Source organism: Vulpes lagopus, chromosome 6 (assembly GCF_018345385.1).
Source record: "Vulpes lagopus strain Blue_001 chromosome 6, ASM1834538v1, whole genome shotgun sequence".
Classification (NCBI taxonomy): domain Eukaryota; kingdom Metazoa; phylum Chordata; class Mammalia; order Carnivora; family Canidae; genus Vulpes; species Vulpes lagopus.
The window spans coordinates 130,860,513-130,881,935 of NC_054829.1; positions in this window are offsets into that span (position 1 = coordinate 130,860,513).

Here is a 21,423-nt window from a genome sequence, read left to right on the forward strand (position 1 = left end):
GCCTGCCTTTGGCCCAGGGCGCGATCCTGGAGACCTGGGATCGAATCCCACGTCGGGCTCCCGGTGCATGGAGCCTGCTTCTCCCTCTGCCTGTGTCTCTGCTTCTCTCTCTCTCTCACTGTGTGCCTATCATAAATAAATAAAAAAATTAAAAAAAAAAAAAAAACAAAAAAAAAAACAAAAAAACAAAGCCACTCACTTTAGGATGCTCACTCTCCATCTTCCTTCTCTGCTGCTTTTAGTAGTTTGGCTTTTTCCCTAAGCCAGCTTGCAACATTAGAGATATTGGCTCATATCTTCAGTGTCCCTGAGCATCAAGGGCAAATTCTTACCAAAAACAAGAATCCTATTTCCATAAGAATAGAAAAATGTTGGGAGAAAAAAAAATTTCAATATCCTTCTTTCTTTGGCTGCCACCACCTCCACCGCAACTTTAGAAAGTTAATAGGACATACACGTACACTTCTTCCCATACATACAATTCTAAACATGTCCTTGCACACCCACCAGGCACCCTTGTCCCACCTACAGAATCTTCATGCCATGTCAATTCATGATCAGGATGTTGAAGCATTTCATTTCCTTACAACTCACAAATAAACAATAAATCTGGATATCCTTGATACCCCTAAGTAAAAAATAAGACAAACATTCCTTTCAAAGTAATGTTCAAAGGAGGGTAAATGGAAAAAGCAATACATACACAGAACATAGGCCCCTTCTCCCTGGAGAGGCATAGCAAGTCTTTTGTGCCTCAAGCAGTGAAGCTTGGAAGGGGTTTTACTGAGGGCATTAGTAGGACTCTACATGTCTATATGTCTTAGCCGAATGGGAAGAATTACAAATTTATCAGTAGGGTGCAACTGATGTAGTTTTCATGTGATGACATTTTGAACCCAAATTTTTTTAGAAGCTGCTTGGACATAACTAAACCCACTGGCACTTAAATTACATGGAGATTAGAAAAAGGAAGAGAGATGCCATGAATACAGATATCAAACCATTACCCTGACTACCCTGTATACTTTATTAATGGCTTTTTTATTCCTTTTTCTTTTTCAAAGTCAGCTCTCTACCCAACGTGGGGCTTGATCTCAAGATCCAAGATCAAGAGTAGTATGTGCTCCCAACTGAGCCGGCCAGGAGCTCCTACCCTATAGGCTTTAAACTTACACAATGTTACCTGTCAGGTTTGGCTCAGTAAGAGTGGGGGAAAAAATTGAAATAAAAAATAAATCAAAAGGGGCACCTGGGTGGTTCAGTCTGTTGGGTATGTCTGTCTTTGGCTCTGAGTCGGGCTCCCTGCTCAGTGGGGAATCCACTTCTCCCTCTCCCTCTGTGCCCCTCACTCCGCCTAGTGTTCTCTCTGTCTCTCAAATAAATAAATAAAATCTTTAAAAAAAAATTTTAAAAAAAAAGGAAAGAAGGAAAGACCTAAACAAGGAAACGTATACTTGATTTCTTTCACAATAGACATTTGCACCTTAATTGTTGTATTGTGCTCAGGATTTTAGGCAGATTTGAGTAGAAGATAAAGAAACTCCTTGGAATCCCTGGGTGGCGCAGCGGTTTGGCGCCTGCCTTTGGCCCAGGGCGCGATCCTGGAGACCCGGGATCGAATCCCACGTCGGGCTCCCGGTGCATGGAGCCTGCTTCTCCCTCTGCCTGTGTCTCTGCCTCTCTCTCTCTGTGACTATTATAAATAAATAAATAAAATTTAAAAAAGAAAAAAGAAACTCCTAAGGCAGAGAAGGATAATCTTCCCTTTATTGAGAAGAATATGTAGAATATTATAAGAAATATTATAATTTCCTTATTTTTATGAAGTAACAAACATATTAGCAAGTATGAATACTGACAAAAAAAGTAAATCCATGAAACAGCCAGTACCTAAAGAACATCTTGGAAAAAAAAAAAAAACCTGTTTACAAGACATCAAAGACAAGCAAATGAACAACAGTACAGTAAATTATTTGGTTCTAGATTGTCCCTTTTTAGTATTTAGATTTAAGTTCATTGGGTCGATTTGAAGCCGGCTGAGGTGGTGCTGGACCATATTGAACCCAGATATCCCTGCTGTGGGGCAACCATGGGAGAAGAGTCTGATACTGAGCCTGACTTCTAGGTGTGCCCCCAACTGAAGGGTTGGGGTGGAGACAGTGGAGCTGGGGGGGGGGGGGGAACCAGCTGCCTTAGGATCCTCAGTGAACAAGCCCGCTAAATAATTCCTTATTTTACTTCAGAGTTCTAGGTTCAGTGGATCTGTAAAAATGTAGTCATGAACTACAAAATTTACTGTAGATGTTTCAAAACTATAAAAGTTTTATGACAGTTTAGTTCACACAACTAAGCAAATACAAAAGTTAAGTTTTTGAAATAAGAATTAATACCCCATCACTCACATACAATTCTGTAATTCTGAATGTAAAGCTGTTGTTTAAATAAAAAATAGAATGGAATTTACAAAGAAATAGATTATTTGAGTTAATTTTTTTTTATTCTGAATCTTCCAGTTCCATTTGTATTTATTTATTTAAGAAGAAAAAAAACAGAGAAAACTATGTCAGGCTAAAAAAAAAATTGCAACATTACGTTGATCTTAATTTATAGAGATATATAAAATCCATAATAGCATCATCAGTATAACTAAAATATTATTTCAACATTCACAAAATTAATATAAATCACAAATTTCTTCCTTAACTTCTTTTTTTGTGCTATAAAGCAGCTCATGTTCCTTTCTCCTAGTCTTTTCCCATAGTGTTTTTGAGTTTTGTGTCTATGAGATTCTTAGATGGTGGAAAAATGACTCCTCAAATATACACTTCAAAATTAAATTAATAATTTTGCTGAAAATGAAAAACATTACCTTCATATTGAAACTTTCCTTTCTTGTTCTTTTATCTACAGGAGGAAAAAATATGTAAACATTCTAAGTGAAAAGGATATTCAATATTTCAGTAACTTTATTTTTTTAATTTAATTTTTTTAAGATTTTATTTATCCATGAGAGACACACAGAGAGAGGCAGAGACACAGGCAGAGGGAGAAGCAGGCTCTCAGCGGGGAGCCCGATGTGGGACTCGATCCCAGGACCCCAGGATCACGCCCTGAGCCAAAGGTAGATGCTCAACAGCTGAGCCACCCAGGTGCCTCTTTTTAACTTGATTTAATTTTTAAATAAACTCTACACCCAAAGTGGGACTCGGACTCATGACCCCAAGATCAAAAGTCCCAGTTGCACCAACTGAGCCAGCGAGGCATCCCTCAATATTTCAGTAACTTTAATGAATTATTTTAAAAGTTAAGTAAACTGTACATTCAAAAACGGTTAAGATGGTAAATTTTGCATTGTATGTATTTTACTGCAATAAAAACAATTGAAAAAGAAAACAGAATTAGACTGATAGAAGACAGTGCCTCGTAGGTACATCATTAAATTTGCTACCTAACTGATTAGTTGCGTATTTTTTCATGACCAAAAATTAGTATGTTCCAGACCTGCACTGTCCAATATGGTAGGCACTAGCCACATATGGCTTTTAAGCACTTTTGTTGTAGTTTGTCCAAATTGACATGTGGTGTAAGTATAAAATACCCCAGGTTTCAAAGACTTAGTAGGCCCTCCTCCCCCCCCCCCAAAGGTAAAATAGCTCAGGTATAATTTTTTTTATTGATAATGTGTTGATAATATTTTAGATATACTGAGTTAAACTATTAAAATTAGTTTCACCATTATTTTTTACTTTTTAAAAATGTGGATACTAAAACATGGAAAATCATACACATAGCTGGCACTCTATTTTCGATGAACAGTGCTGTTCTGCACAGACTTTCTGACAGCAGGAAGAGCTTAGCCCTTGTCTGCACATCCTGGAAAAAGGGAGGTGAGGAACAGTGTGGGCAGTTCTCCCAGAAAAGGAAAACCTCAAATACAAAAAAAAACATTATTCCTACAGTGGGATATTGAAACATTTGTTTTGAACTATAGGAGCCTAAAATCTATTCAAAATCGTCATTTTAGGAAGTTTTGCTTCATAGTTTTAAACAGAAAGGCTAAATTCTCTGACAATCTACCAACAATATTTGAAAAGGAAATTTTCCAGGGTGGATTAAAACAGTCACCTATAGTATTTTTCCTTCTAGAATAGGATTTTAAAGCATTTACTGCAAGATTTCCATGTTAAAAAAATGTTTTTTTAATAGAACTAGGTGGCAGTAAGACCAAAACTATTTGTTTCATTCTAATCTAGTCTTTCTTGGTCCACATATTTAGAAAATGAATGCACAGACGGGGTCTTTTCGATGATTTCCTTTATTTACATGTAGCATTTAGATTCAGTGTGCAGTCGACCTCAGTCAACCCTCTCAAGTCAAGCTCTTCTTCAAAGCATCACTCACAAAATCTCAAACCCGATGCTTTGCCCCAAATCCCAAGTGCTTTCTAGCTTGAAAGAAAACTCACACAAATACTCATTTCCTGACTGCCCTTGTGGTTGAGTTGGATTAGGAATCCCTCTCAGTCAAGTGTCCCTCCAGCCTTCTGCTCTCCCAGCCCCCACCCTGCACCCTCACCCCGCACCCCCCAACCCCTGCCGCCTTTCCCTGTAGAGCCTGGTGTTTGAAGCTCTCAGATTTAGTGCCCTCTTCTGTCTAAAACTTTCACGTGCATCCAGGCAATTGGCCTTGTTCTCAAGCAGCCTGAAAAAAACCTGCAACTATTGGGAGCAGACCTAGTAGGTTTGTAGGCAGGTTGAAAATTGTGTAAATGGAAGCTTCTAAGAAATGTGGGAACAAGCAAAGGGTCTCAAAAGGACTTTGTTTTCAGATCTTAAGAACAATATGGCTGAAAATTAGATTTGTCTCACTTTCCTTTTCCAAAACTATGCCTGATATTTTTGCACTCACGGTGTTTCTGATTTAGTGACTATCAACACACTTTTATGCATCAACAACACCCAGTCTGCTTGCTTTCTTGTGAGACAGGGTATATTATCTGTTTCATTACACTAATGTTGAAATCTTTTTAAGTTGTTCTGACAAAAGTGAATGTTTGTTTTAATTTATGCCACGTTCTTGATGACAGTCCCATTGCCTTCCCCTTTACCTGCTAGAGAGGCAGAGGGGGACACAGGACAATATTCCCCATTCTAATCAGATTGGAACTGGCATGTAGGAGGAAAATACTCACTTTGGGGGCATCTGGGACAGACATTCATAGAATAGAAAATAGGAGTTCCATGAAGGACACCCTACGGGTGGCCACTCGGGATTCTTTCCCCAGCATGGCCCTTGCCTTTGCTCCTGTCCCCAGTGACCCAACCTCCCAGAACTGCATGTCCCGCACTGCAAGAAGTGAGAGTACACTAGCCATCACTTTACAAAGCTTTGAGTTTGGAAAGTGTCCTTGACCTTGACCACAATTAAATTACGTTGCCGCCAATGGCACCAGGTGTCCTGGTTATATCTCTTTGTCCAAAAAAGTGATAATTTTCACAGATAATGATTCTCACAGTCAAGAGATAAATTTACTTCCCTCATGAAATATTGATTCTTACCACAGTATAAACTTTAAGGTCGTTGACCTGCATGTACCATATTCCTCACTCTCTCAGTGGGGGAACTCTCTCCTGGGAGTTAGGGGACCTATCTAAGTTTCAATACTTGTATTTGCTGCTAACTGAATGTGTGACTTACGAACAGTCACATTATAAATACTCTCTAAGCCTCGGTTTTCTCATCTGTGTTCTTGCGAGGATCAGATGAGCTGACATGCAAAAATCCTTTTGAACCTATAAGACCAAAGGTGTTGCTAACTAGACATAAAATTAAACAACCCCTTTGGGATTTGAAAACGAAACCATTTGGGAATCCAATGTGATGTTTTGCTTAGTAAAAGGGTTCTGTTTGCTATAAAACTTTAGCAGCAATATTCCTGTCCTCGAGGGCTTACGGAGGCCTTATAAACCATCATGACTGAGATGCATCCGGAGAGGAGTTTCCGCTCTAGTGAATCACACGCTCCCCAGATCTGAATGGTCAGTGTAAGATTTTTTTCTGAATATAATTTTGATTTTTAAATTGCAGTATTAAACACATATTATGTATTATAAAATTTTACCATCTTAACTATTTTTAAGTGTACAGCTCAGTAGGGTTAAGTACATTCCCATTGTTGTGCACAGATTTCCAGAACTTTTACAGTTTGCAGCACTGAAACTCTCTACCCATTAAACAGCTCCCTATCTTCTCCTAGCCCCTGACAACTATCATTCCACTCTCTGTTTCCATGGATTTGGCTACTTTACATACTCCAAAAAGGCGAAATTATATAGCATTTGTCTTTCTGTGACCAGCTTATTTCACATAGCAGGGTGTCCTTAAGTTTCACCTGTTGTTGGATACTGTGGACAAGGTTTCCCCCCTTTTTAAAGCTGAATATTCTATGTGTATATACCACATTTCGTTTATCCGTTCGTCAGTCGATGGACATTTGGGTCACTTTCACTTGGTCTATGTAATATTTTTGTCAAAATGACATTATGTTCCGAGTCACTTAGCTCGTTTAAGATCAAAGGGACACGCACACATCACCTTCAGTCATAGGATGGGGGTTGCCAGAAAGAATGTTAGCTCTCGAGATTGCCTCATCCGGCTGCCCATACTTCAGGAGATTGTGTAAAGCAAACCAGAGGAACCAGGACATTTATTCACAGCAACGATCTTAGCTAAAACGACTTCCCCTCTTTTTGGGATACCCAGCATTTATACTTCCCAAAAGAGATATTTCATTTGAGTCAGTTCATCACCATCTATTGTAGAGTGTTATCCTGGGGGGCAAACTGCTAGCCAGACACCCTTAGAGGCAGCTAGCCCACCTCATGCCTTGTTGTCGCCTTGACCTCGGGCTCTAGGCCTCAAGCCAGTTTTCTATGAGGACCAGGACAGCAGGCTTAGTTTCAGCTTACTGCATACCCCAAGGAGACTAGCTCAGATAGGAAGCAACCATTCAGACTCCCTCTTTAGGACGGGGCTCCTAGTATATACCTAGGAGAATGTATATTGCCTAATAGAATATATATTGAGATATATATATATATATATATATATATATATATATATATATTTGAGTTACATGTCCCTTCCATTCTTTCCCTTAGCATATTTATTCATTCATTCACCCATTTATTTGTACTATCACTCAACAAAAATATATCAAGTCCTCTGGTGTCTAATGCTTTCATTACCCCCTCCCTCCTACCCTCTCGAAGGCCCTCAAGGTACCCTGTATTCATGCTCCAGACCTCTTCAAGCTGCCTTTAAAAAAAAAAAAAAGATTTTATTTATTTGACAGAGAGTGAGAGAACACAAGCAGGGGGAGCAGCAGAGAGAGGAGGAGAAGCAGCTCCTTGCTGAGCAGGGAGCTCAATCCCAGGACCCTGGGATCATGACCCAAGCCGAAGGCAGACACGTAACCGACTGAGATACCCAGGGTCCATCAAAATGCTTCTTTACATAAAAAATTATAGGGTCAGTGTTTTGATCCTTCAGATATCTGTTTTTAATGAATTAATTAACACATTAATCAATGTGGAAAAAATGGTGTTAACTGGTGTCAATGTGGTAAGTCTTTTGAGTAAATTATTTGCTCATAAAATAAGGACTTTCTGAAGACAATGCTTTCACCCAAAGGAGCAGGACCACATAACCTGCTACATAATTTGTGGGACCCAATGCAAAATGAAAATGCAGGGCTTCCTGTTCAAAAATTAAGAATTTCAATATAGCAGCAAGCAACAGAATATTAAACCAAGCACAGGGCCCTTCTAAGTGTGAGGACTTCTGTATCTGCACAGGTTTCACACTTGTGAAGCCAGCTCTACGGAGCAGTGATGTCAAGTAGGCATTTGAAGCCACATAGCAGGCCATTAGGGAAGATGATCTAGATGGGCAGTCCTTTGAATTATACCATGTAGGCAAGTTTGTTGAAATAACTTATAAAACCATATCTATAGGGGTAGGGAAAAGAGTCAATCTTTTTTTTTTTTTTTGTTTTAGATTTTATTTATTTATTCGTGAGAGACAGAAACACAGGCAGAGGGAGAAGCTGGCTCCCTACAGGGAGCCCAATGTGGGACTTGATCCCAGGGCCCTGGGATCACGATCTGAGCCAAAGGGAGACTCTGAACCACTGAGCCACCCAGGCCTCCCGAAAAAAGTCAATCTCTCTGGAGGTCACTGGACTGTAAAAAACAGAAAGAACAAACAATAATAGAGTAATAAGTTAAATAATGTGCCCAAGGTCACATATTCAGTAGGATTTGAGCCAAGACTACAAAAATCCCGTTCACCCGTCTACCTCTTTGCCTGCCTATATAATGTCCACATTATAGTGTCTGCAACATGGTGTCCACAAGACTTGGAAACATAAGTAAAATAGCATATTTAGTTTGTTCACATTGACACTTGGACCCATTGCTTTAAACATACCTGAAAAGGCATCTAATGGTCGAAAACAACATATTGGGTGTATTTTTTGAAAATGTAACTCACATATACTATTTATTTTATTTTTTTTTTTTTAGGATTTTATTTATTTATTCATGAGAGACGAGAGAGAGAGAGAGAGAGGCAGAGGGAGAAGCAGGCTCCATGCCGGGAGCCTGATGTGGGACTCTATCCCGGGTATCCAGGATCACACCCTGGGCCAAAGGTGGCGCTAAACCGCTGAGCCACCCAAGCTGCCCTCACATACTGTTTAAAAATAAATTTATCTTAGTGGACACAGTTGTACAACATTGTGAATATACTTCATGCCAAAGAATCACACACGAACAAATGGTTAAAATGGCAAATTTTGTTATGTTTGTTTTAGCACAATAAACTTTAAGGTTTTGTGCTAATACAGGTCCCTGTACACCTAAAATGGTTAAAATCATACACCTAAAAATGGTTAAAATGATAAATTTTGTTATGTATGTTTTAGCATAATAAACTTTAAAGTATTGTGCTATATAGTTACCTGTATAAGTCTGTTTGCGCCACTGTAAGAAACTACTACAGATGGAGTGGCCTAAACAACAGAACATTCTGGAAATTTGAAGTCCATAGTGAAAGTGCCAGCAAATTTGATTCCTTTTTTTTTTTTTTAAGATTTTATTTATTTATTCATGAGAGACACAGAGAGAGGCAGAGACACGGGCAGAGGGAGAAGCAGGCTCCCTGCGGGGAGCCCGATGAGGGACTCCATCCAGGGACTCCAGGGTCACACCCTGGGCTGAAGGTAGCGCTCAACCGCTGAGCCACCTGCCCAGCAAATTTGATTTCCGATAAGAAGTTTCTTCCTGTCTTGCAAATAGCCACCTTCTCCCTGCATCCTCACATGGCCTTTCCTTTGTGCATGCGTGTGTGTGTGTGTGTGTGTGTGTGTGTGTGTGAGATCCATCGAGCACTGTGGTATCTCTTCCTCTTCTAAGGAAACCACTCTTATGGGACAGATTAAGGCCTCACCCTGATGACCTCATTTAACCTTAGTTACTTCTCCGAAGGTCCTAACTCCAAGTATAGTCACATTGAGGTTAAAGTGTCAGAATATACATTTGGGCAGACACAACTCAATACCTTTGGTCACCATGTCTTTCAACATGCCAACATAGATGGCACGAATTTATAGTCCTGCCCTCTGTGTTTGCAAATGCCCCCACATTCTCCCCAAAAGTTTCATATTAACAAACCCAAACTGTTTCGAAAATGGATCTTTTGGACCTTCAGAGTTGGACAAATGTTCATTATTGCACAAATAGGAGCTTCGACTAAAGGACTTATGGCTCAGACTCCGGACACCTCGGTGGCTCAGCAGTTGAGGGTCTCCCCTTCAGGCCCCCCACAGGGAGCCTGCTTCGCCCTCTGCCTGTGTCTCTGCCTCTCTCTTTCTCTCTGTCTCTCATGAATAAATAAAGAAAATCTTTTTTAAAAATTCTAAATAAATAAATGCTTCAGACTCTCAGATTCATCTTCTTGCTGTGAGCTCCACGCCCCCTGCAAATCGTGATGCGTCTTTGGGCCTAGGAGGGACCCGCGGCTCATCCCTTGGAAGAAGCTTTCGCCAGCACCGAGCACCGACGTACTTGGCCAAAACCCTGATGGAAGAGGGGCCGGGGTGCAAGATTTAGAAAAGATGGGAATGCACTGCTGAGAAGGAACCCAAAAAGTGTTCTAGTAGATGAATTAGGTGAAATATTGAAAGAATGTGGAGGGAGGGGTCATCCTGAGCAATGGGATTGAGAATTCTTTGATTCTGAGTTCCACAGCCTTGGGGTGCGGATTTGATCACAGCTGCTTCTCTAATCCCTAGCGGCAGCTGAGCCTTCCAGAGCCCTTTTTTCATTCAAATTGGTCAGGGAATCGATGCCCCTTTCTCTGTGTGGATCTCCTTGCTAGACAGGAGGAGGCCGTCTAGTCCTACCTGCCAGGTGAGAATCCAGTAGACGTCTCTATAGTGAAGTCCTCCTTCAGGCTGCAAAAGCTCCCCTGCTTACAAGAGAGGAGAAAGTGCAGCTGTGGTCACTTCTTTGCTCACTTCTCCTTCCTAGGTACAGTGATCTCAGACTTCTTTCCTGATGGACAGAGCCCCGGTGAAAATGCAAGAGCAAAATACTTGACAATTATTTTATTGCTTACATTTAAGAACAGCTTTGCTGCTTTTATTATTATTATTATTTTTTAAATAATACATGTCCATTTTAACACATTCAAGCCCAGGAAAGTGTAAAGCACAAAGTAAAAAGTCACCTAGATACTTTTTGTTAAAAGATTTATTTTTAAATAATCTCTGCACTCTGGGACGCCTGGGTGGCTCAGTGGTTGAGCACCTGCCTTTTTGGCTCAGACCATGATCCTGGGGTCCGGGATCAAATCCCACGTCAGGCTCCTTGTGGGGAGCCTGCTTCTCCCTCTACCTGTGTCTCTGCCTCTCTCTCTCTCTCTCTCTCTCTCTCTCCCTCTCTCTCTCTCTCTCTCCGTCTCTCATGAATAAATAAATAAAACCTTTAAAAATAAATAAATGAATAAATAATCTCTACACTCAAGTCGGTCTTGAGCCCACAACCCTGAGATCAATTGTTGCATGCTCTACATGCCCTTCACCCACAGACTTATCATGAAGACCCCCAATGTCATAATTACAGATGTATAAAATAATTTTATGTAAATAAGCTCATACATGCATTCTGTGACCTATTTTATTCAACCATAAGCATGAAATCTTTTCAAGTCAGTAAATATGGAATAACATCATCACTACTCAGGAATGCATAGTATTATTCTAAATATATATATCATAGTTCACTTAACCAGTTCTCAACTAGGCCGTTTCCAACTTGTGAGGCTACTATAACAAAAACAAAGCTTGATTCTTTATTTCTTTTCTTTTTTTAAGATTTATTGGGCAGCCCCGGTGGCCCAACGGTTTAGGGCCGCCTTTGGCCCGGGGTGTGATCCTGGAGACCTCGGATCGAGTCCCACGTTGGACTCCCTGCATGGGGCCTGCTTCTCCCTCTGCCTGTGTCTCTGCCTCTCTCTCTCTCTCTCTGTGTCTGTCATGAATAAATAAATAATTTTTTAAAAAAATATTTTATTTATTTATTTATTTATTTATTTATTTATTTATTTAAGAGAGAGAGAGAGAGGACTGCCAGGACTCCCAGGACCCTGAGATCCTGACCTGAGCCAAAGGCAGACACTTAACCAACTGAGCCACCCAGGCACCCCTGATTCTTTGTTTCTAAAAAAGAAAAAGGAAAAGAAACCATGATGAGATCAATGCCCTTGTACATTCCTTTCACTACTTTCAGGGGCATTTAAACGAGCATGTCTGATGCCTTTGGGATAGACAGCATGTTACGGATTATGAAGTCGTGGGTAGGAGGAATTGCAAACATGCACAGCTTTTTTATTCTCTATTTACATCCGTAGAAGACAGTTCTCTCTACCCTCCTGTAGAGCACAAGGGGCTTGACGTGCTTTCATTTCGATCACCCCTCATCCTCTTTCTTGTCTCATGTGATATTGTGTTCAGAATTTGGGCTCTATTTTGTTATTTTTGTCATTGCCTTACTTTAATTTTTTTAACTCCAGAAATTTCAAGCACAGAGAAAAATGGGGAAAAAAAAAAAAAAAAGGGACGCCTGAGTAGCTCAGTGGTTGAGCATCTGCCTTTGGCTCAGGGTGTGATCCTGGGGTCCCAGGATTGAGTCCCATGTCAGGTTCCCTGCGGGAGCCTGATTCTCGCTCTGCCTGTGTCTCTGCCTCTCTCTGTATATCTCTCATGAATAAATAAATAAGCCTTGAAAAAAAAAAAAGAAAAAAGAAAAAAAAACAGTAGTTCAAGGAACACCTGTAAGCACGCCGCCTATCTTAATCAGTTGTTAACATCTCTCTCCCTCTTCCATTTCTCCCTCTCACTTTTTCTCTTAGAGATATTTCTTACTCTTAGGCAAGCAAGCTCAGCCATGCACTTAAAAGAACATTTATTATATCTCATCCGAAATTTCTAGATATTCTCTGGCAAGAAGTTTTTCAGGCTATCCAGTCACCTGTACTTCGAGAAATGGACGTCCTACGTTTATCAGTTTGTATTCTACTTGTTTTTCAGACAACATCACACAGTTCTTTTATGGTTCCACAAAAATAATCGGCTGCAAATTTATTCTTTATAGTCCTCTGAAAAATAATTTAATTAATATATTATTTCTGCAAAAGCAACCATTGCAGTCAACTCCTTCTACCTGTGACTTGTGTGGTAACACGCTTCTTCAGTCTCTTACATGTCTGTTTAAACCCTCTCTATATATTTAATTGTATTTTCACGAAAACCTTGCCCTCATTTTGCTTAATTTGAAAAAAGACTTCTAGAGGGGCACCTGGGTGGCTCAGTCGGTTAAGCATCTGTCTTCAGCTCAGGTCATGGTACTCTTGGGCTGTACAGGGAGGGAGCCTGCTTCTCCCTCTCCCTCTCCCCTCCCCCTCCCTTCCCACCCCCCAACTGGCCTGGCCCATCTCTCCATCAAATAAATAAATACAACCTTAAAAAAAAAAAGACATTAAGAGTATCTACAATAGGTAATAAAATAAACCCCAAACTGCATCGTGCTGTATTTCTGACATGGAAAAGAAGCAAGAAGCATCCCAGGCAGAGGGATTCGCATATACAAAAGCCTTGTGAAAGGAAGAGGCGGGGGCATATTCTCTCCGAATAGAAAGAAGGATGTGTACTGGAGGGATGAGGTAGGTGGGCTGACCCTCAGGACCTTGAGGATAGTGTTAAGTTGCTAAGCTACTAAGGGTTTAATTAGATTTGTATTTGAAAAGACGGCTGCAGTGGGAAGAGCAGTCTGGAAGGCACAGGAGTAGGTAGGGGGAGAGCAATAGAGATTACTGGAACAGCCCTAGCAAGGAGTAGTGGTGAGGAAGGGGGTGCTGGCGGGAGTGATGGGGAAAAAAAAGCAAAAGAGAAAGAGAATAATAGGTGGGTAACGGTCTTGCTAGAGTGAGGAGCAAGACATTTTCAAGGGTTCACTTGGGCCTATCCGGGGATGGAAAATCAGCTGACAAATCAAGGCCTCCCTGCTGTGGAGGCCATGGAGGCTCCATGCTTGGATCTCTCGTCAAGGAAGAACTTGCTGTGCAGTTGCAAGGGAATTACTCACCTAAGCAACCCTCTTGCTGGGCAGCCCCAGCCCGCTGGCGGTCCTGGCAGGGGTCCCAGCGCTGACCAGCCTGCCCAGAGCTGGACCCCCCTTACGGCCAGTCGGCTCTGTGTGGGTTGGCTGAGACTTTGTGGGGTCTGCTTAGGCCTGGGGCTCTCTCTGCCCTCTCCCGCATCCTCCCTCTTTATGGTTCACAATAGATCTCAGTCTCCTTCTCTGACCCCACTGACACATCTGCTAAATAATGAGGTGAGGGATATCCGATGAAGGACATCGGACCCCACTATGACGGTATCTCCGCAAAAGCCCTCACTAGGCCACGGTTCACTAATTGCTAAATTTTCTCAGAGTATTAGGCAACCAGATTCTCCCAGGCTTCTGAGGAGTCCTGCGTGTTGTTTTGGAACAGCTGCCTGGAGATGCAGAACGCAGAGGGAGCAGAGCACAGAAGGGACAGTCAGGCCTTATCGTCCCTTCAGGCGGAAGGACAGGCTATGGAAAGAACTAGGCTCGGCCTCTTCTAGTTCACTGGGAACTACGATTCATTGCTTGCCCGCCCATAATGTTATTTAACACTACAAAACCCAGACTTCAGAAACTGTACTTTTGAGCCAAAGGCCAGAATTCACACCTATACAAAATTTTTTCCCTGAATGTATGAATTTTTCCCTGAAAGAAAACTATGTTCCCACTGCCACTAAGCTTAGGAAAAAGTTGGTTCAGGGACAGAAGGAAGCTAAGGATTTCAAGAGGGGGGCTGTGGCTCACAGGAGGAAAGATCTTCCTTCCTCTTCTCTTTGGGATTTAGCAGGGGTTGAGAATTGTTGTGTCTGGATTCTGAGGCAGAGATCTGGGGATCAGAGCCGTGTAAGCAGGTTTGGTGGGGACACAGCGAGCTGTCCCAGATTAATTACCACAGGGTGGGAACCTAACAGGGAGCTAATGTAGCCAGGGCCCCCAGGGCAGATCTGGGATGAGCTGTAGTCATGAGGAAGGGTAGACTGAAGGCCGAAGGCCGGCAAGCAGGGACAAGGGGCTCTTGCCCTAAGAAACCACCCTTAAGGAGTTTTTACACCACCCTGGAAAGAGCCCTCCACTCTCTCCCGTGAGAAAGAGAGATGACAAAAACCTGATTGGAAAACAGGCATATGGAGGGTTAATCAGATTAAAACAGGCCGCCAACAAGCCCATAAAACCCCCTCGACTTAGTCCCCATGGCAGGCACCTGGGGGGCTCAGTGGTTGAGCATCTGCCTTGGGCCCAGGGCATGACTCTGGGGTCCTGGGATCCCCAGTCCTGCATCCACTCCCTGCAGGGAGCCTGTGTCTCTGGCTCTCTGTGTGTCTCATGAATAAGTAAGTAAATAAATAATATTAATTAATTAATTAATTTAAGAAAAGAAACCTATCCCCCATGGACAGGAGGGAACTACTGTAATTTTATTTTAATTTTTTTTCTTTCTCTTTTTTTGTTTAGTTTTATTTTTCTACAGATATTTAATACCACTTCATTAATTTTTTTTTATTTAAAATTTTTTTATTGGTGTTCAATTTGCCAACATATAGAATAACACCCAGTGTTCATCCTGTCAAGTGGCCCCCTCAGTGCCCGTCACCCATTCACCCCCACCCCCCGCCCTCCTCCCCTTCCCTAACCCCTAGTTCCTTTCCTAGAGTTAGGGGTCTCTCATGTTCTGTCTCCCTTTCTGATATTTCCCACTCATTTTCTCTCCTTTCCCCTTTATTCCCTTTCACTATTTTTTTTATTCCCCAAATGAATGAGACCATATAATGTTTGTCCTTCTTCGATTGACTTATTTCACTCAGCATAATCCCCTCCAGTTCTATCCATGTCGAAGCAAATGGTGGGTACTTGTTGTTTCTAATGGCTGAGGAATATTCCATCACTTCATTAAATTTTTTAAAGTAATATTAAAACTTTACTTTTAAAAAATCATTGAACTTTTATTTTTCTAAAGATTTTATTTATTTAAATTTTAAAATTTAGGGGCACCTGGGTGGCTTAGTTAAGCATCTGCCCTCGGCTGGGGTCATGATGCTCAGGCCCTGGGATCGAGTCCCACATCAGGCTCCCTGTTCAGTGGGGAGTCTGCTTCTCCCTCTCTTTCTGCCCCTCTCTTCACTCATGTTCTCTTTGTCTCTCTCTCTCTTTCAAATAAATAAATAAAATCTTTTAAAAAAATAATTAGATTTTGCTTTAATTTATTATTTTTAGAGACACTCAAACTTCGTATATTTTTAATGTAGTTACATTTTATTTTTTAATCTTTTAGATCATAGGCACTATTTTCACAAGCTTTGTGAAAATCTTGATTATAATGGCATAATTAGTGATTTGCTGAAACAAACACAAGGGAAATAAATATACAAAAATGTATGCATTATGATTGCCTTTATTTTATACTCACAAGAGAACACACAGATGTGCAAAAATTAATTCACTCATATTTAAGATTTTGCCTGTTTTTAGTTATATTAAAAAACAGCTTTACACATAATTCATTTTTATCACTCTGAAGGGATATTTTTCAAGGCAGAAGGATAAAATAGATTTTATTAAACAGCTTTTCTGCTTGATTTATAACCTATGCATATGTAGACATTTGGTATGTGGGCCTCCGTTTAAATTCTTGCCCTACTCTCATGACTTAGCCTAGGAAACCTGGAGTCCTGTTGTGGTCAGGGATAGAGGGACAGACCCTGTCCATATCGGTATATCATGAGGAGTGCTTTTGCCTGACAGGTCTAAGAGAGGGAATAGATCTATTCCTTGCTTTTGTAGCAAAATAAGCAAAATCTGCTACACGGAACTTGGTCAATCATATGTGTCAGAAGTGGGGGGACATAAGCATCTCCACCCCCACAATATCCGAGGAGTTCTAATCTGGCAGCTCAGGCATGTCAGCAGGAGTCTGACCACCATGAGTGGTGGTGTTGTGGATCCATCTAGCCTCCAGCAGGACCCCAGATAAGCTATAGGGGATGGAGGTCCAGTCCAATCTCTTGAAAAGAAAAATGGCAGCATACCCGGGTAGCCCAGTCAGTTAAGAGTCTGACTCTTGATTTTGGCTCAGGTCATGATCTCAGAGTCATGAGATAGAGCCCTGTGTCGGCCTCGCTCTGGATGTGGACACTGCTTAAGGTTCTCTCTCTCCCCCTCCTTCTGCCCCTCTCCCCCACTCAAGTGCTCCCTCTCTCTCTCTTTCTCTAAAAAAAGAGAAAAAATAAAAGAAAAAATGACAAAACTTAAGCATATTTTGAGTATCCCAATCCAATAAATTCATAGTAAGGAAAGATTCTACTTCTGGCAGAGGATCTTGGTGTCTAAAACATATACTACAGCAAAAGTTTAGGCCCATACGTCCTAGGGAAGCATAGTGAGTGATTGGGAAAAGGGCTGCTTGCTTAAAGGACACACACTAGGGCACCAGAGTTCACTCTGGAAGTGTGAAAGTGACAGAAGCGTAAAGCTGATAATAAAATTAAGCCCAAACACCACCTATGGATAAAAATAAGCTCTATTTTATTTTATTTTTAACATCTATTAACCACCTTTTTTTTTTTTTAAGTAATCTCTACTCCCAATGTGGGGCTTGAACTCAGGACCCCAAGACCAAGGGTCACATGCTCTACACAGTGAGCCAGCCAGACACCCCCCAAATCAACTCTGGATATATTGCCTGCCTGGGTCAGGACTGTCCCCAGAACTGGAAAGCCCATGGTGATGGCATTGGACCTGGAAAGGCAAGGACTATGGAGCATCGGTATAGTTGGCTGCAGGGGAGCTATTTCTGAAAGGCTTTCTGCACCCATCACATACGGCATTCAGATCACCCAACTCCCACAAAGCATCAAGTAGATAAATTCTGGTTGCTGAGCCATGACAGGATGCTGCCCAGCAGGGCAGCTGGTGGGAGAACTTGAGCAACAGCCTCCCTCAGATCAGGGCACGATGGTGTCGTGAACTAGAGGCCGTAGTGGAGATAGAAGGAGGTGGGATGAGCTGGTAAAGAAGAGAAAGCTGCCGAAAGAGAAAGATTAAAACAACTTGCCAAAGCGGACTACGTGGGAAGAAAGGTGAGGCCAACAGCAGAGCACAGGGAGAACTGGCTTGGGCATTTATTTTAGGAGGACAGAAGCAGAAAACCTGGGACAGAGAAGATTTATTCAACTTCTACTATATCCCAGGACTGTTCAAAGGAGTTCCATGATCTTAAGTCATTTAATCCTCCCAACAGCTCTATGAGACAGGCACTATTACCATCCTCATCTTACAGAAGAAGAAATTGAGCCTTGGGGGGGTTGGGGGAGGCTGGGGCAACTTGGGGTTGCCCCCAGTGCCCATAACTAGTTAAGTGGAAGCGTTGAGATTCGAACTCAGGCTATTGGCTTCCCACTTTGAACTCTTCACACCAATAGTAAATCCCTGCACGTGGGGAAGCTGGTAGGTTTGATGGTGGGAAAAGCTGTGAATGAATACTTAGGAGCGTTTGGAGGATCTAGGATGTGTCTAGACTAACAAACACAATAGCCTTTTTTCATCTTGGCCACTAGAGGGAAGAGTGGAATATCAAAAAATTAGTTATCTTCATGGATTCTCAAAGGCTGATAATTGGTATTAGTTCTTTCCCTAACATTAGCACTATATAAATCTTTAAGATTTTTTTTATTTATGGAGATCATTTTCAGATAAGACTCATTAAAGCATCCATAAATGTTTTTCTATTACATATACATATGTTTTATATATACATATAAAATTAAAGAGTATAAATATATATAAATATATATATACACATATCTATTTATACTAAGTGAAAGAAAATAGACACAAGAGACCACATAGTATATGATTCCATTTAAATGAAATGTCCAGAGAAGGGCAAAGCCCTATAGACTAACATAGATTAGTAGCTGCCCGGATATGGGCTCAGGGGAATGGGGATGACAGTGAATGTACATGAGGGATCTTAGTGAGAGATGAAAATGTTCTCAATTGATATGGTGATGGTCACATAAATAAAACAGTAAAATGTCTGTACAAAAAAAAAATCATTGAATTGTACACCTGAAAGGAGTGATTATATGATACGTAAAATACGCCTTGAAAAACTGTTGGAAAAAAATAAATGTAATTTTTTTTTATAAATTTATTTTTTATTGGTGTTCAATTTGCCAATATTTAATGAATCAAAAAACAACAAAAAAACCCCTGGATTCAAAAAGATTAAAAATATAGGTTTAGGGCAGCCTGGGTGGCTCAGAGCACCTGCCTTCAGCCCAAGGCCTGATCCTGGAGTCCTGGGATCAAGTCCCGCGTCAGACTCCCTGCATGGGGCCTGCTTCTCCCGCTGCCTGTGTCTCTGCCTCTCTCTCTCTCTGTCTCTCATGAATAAATAAATAAAATCTTTAAAATATATATAGGTTTATATACACAGAGAAATTTCTAGAGTCACTGTTAGTAGTGATTAACTCTCAGAGATGCTATGGTAGCAGTGCCCGGGTGGCTCAGTCAGTTGAGTGTCCAGCTTGATTTCCGGTCAGTTCATAATCTCCAGGTTGTGAGATAGAGCCCCGAGCTAGTGGCGATTCTCTCCCTCTCCCTCTGCCCCTCCTCACCACTTGCTTTCTCTCTCTCTCTCATAAATACATAAATCTTAAAAAAAAAAAAATGCTATTGTAGGGGAAAACTGGGAACTGTTTTATATACTCTGTCTTCCTGTATGATTTGAGGGGAAATAATTAAAAACCTAAAAACTAATTTTTAAGAGATAGGAAGTTAAGATGCATGAAATGCAATGGAGTTATAATTTCATATCTAATTATCATGAACTTTAGATAGTAAAATATGACTCCTTTTTATCCATTTATTTTCTAATTAAAAATGAATGTATTTTCCCTTTACAGTAAATACTGCAAAGAGCTTAATTCAAAAAGAAAATACTGGGTGGCCCTGGTGGCCCAGCAGTTTAGTGCTGCCTGCAGCCCAGGGCGTGATCCTGGAGACCCGGGATCAAGTCCCACACTGGGCTCCCTGCGTGGAGCCTGCTTCTCCCTCTGCCTGTGTCTCTGCCTCTCTCTCTCTCTCTCTCTCTGTGTCTCTATGAATAAATAAATAAAATCTTAAAAAAAAAAAAAAAGAAAATACTCAGATAGCTTTTTTTTTGTTGTTAATTTCAGCACAATGTTTATTGTATTTTATAGATAACGGGGCATTTTTTTTTAGCTCAACAAAGGCCTGGGGCTTAGTTACATCAAAGGCTTTTGAGCTTGGACCCTATGGAGTGAAGCTGAAAGATATTCTCTTCTCATCTTTATTTGCATCTGCAGGTTGGTGTGGGGATGGTAGGAAGTAACTTTTGTGAGAGCCGAGGTTGGGATGTGGAGCCTTTCTTTGAAGGTTCGCGTGCATCCCTACGTGCCCGACGGCAGAGAGGGCTGTGGGGAGCCACACAGGGATCAGTTAAAGGGACTATGAGTTGAGATAGGAGAGGAGGGTCCTTGCGAGGACATTTCCTAGAGAGAGGGACAGTCTGGACTGAGGACCCAGACCTGACTCCCTGGAGGCAGATGCTCACCTGGGGCCCAGGGTGCAGGGGAGGCAGGAACTTGTCCCGGCCTAGACGCTGTTGGGGGGCCTTGAAGAACACGTCAGCCTGTGCTCAACTGGAAGAGCTGTGCCAGGAAGGCCACTTCTGAGAGGGACACTGGCCTGGAAGAAACACAGGCCCGGCCATGGTGACGGAGACGGGAACAGAGCCCTGCAAACCGGGCCCGGGGCTGACAGGAATACACCTCAGAGCACAGGCCTCTCCAGGATGAGGAGCTTTGTCTGTCTTGGTGCCACGTAGTGGGCACGTCGGAGCTGAGCAGAGGAACGAGGCCATGAGGGGGCCCAGACGGGCCTCAGGCCACGACAGCTGTCCTGGCAGCAGGCAGGCCCCGGAGGCCGCGGGCAAGGGCAGCGAGGCCTGGAAGCCAGTGATGCATGTGTCCTGCACGACTTACACGTAAAAGGGGGACATTTCACTAGCTCGTTTTTTTAAAAGTCTAGGGGGAGGGGGCCCCGCCATCCCTCAGATTGAACTCCCCCTCCTTGCTGGCCTGTGCTCTCCTGGAGCCGGGTCCCCTACCCGAGCCAGCCACCTTGCAGCACGCGACAGACACGTTTCTACACATAGCATGTGCCAAGTTTCTTTTTATTTATTTATTTATTTATTTATTTATTTATTTATTTATTCATGAGAGACACAGAGAGTGGCAGAGACACAGAAAGACAGAGAAGCAGGGTCCTCACAGGGAGCCAGATGTGGGACTCGATCCCCCGACTTGGGATCAGGACCTGAGCTGAAGGCAGATGCTCAACTGATGGGCTACCCAGGCGTCCCATGTGCCAAGTTTCTGAAACAGAAATGGTAACTTTGGGGAAAAAAAAAAAAGAACAAAAAGAAATGGCACCTTTGTGTGGTTCACAAACACGGTTGGAATCTAGCTTAGAGTTTGGGGAGATTTTGGGGGGGGGGAGGGGAGAAAAGGTGGACAAAAATGTCAGGAAATACGCCTTAAAATAATGATAGTAAAATACGTTCTCTCTGAAGCGGATCACACTTAGAAGGTAATGCTTAGGCTGTAGCTGTATGTGTTATTCATCCTGAAAAATGAAGATTTACATTCAAAAAGTCTAATACAACGCCTTA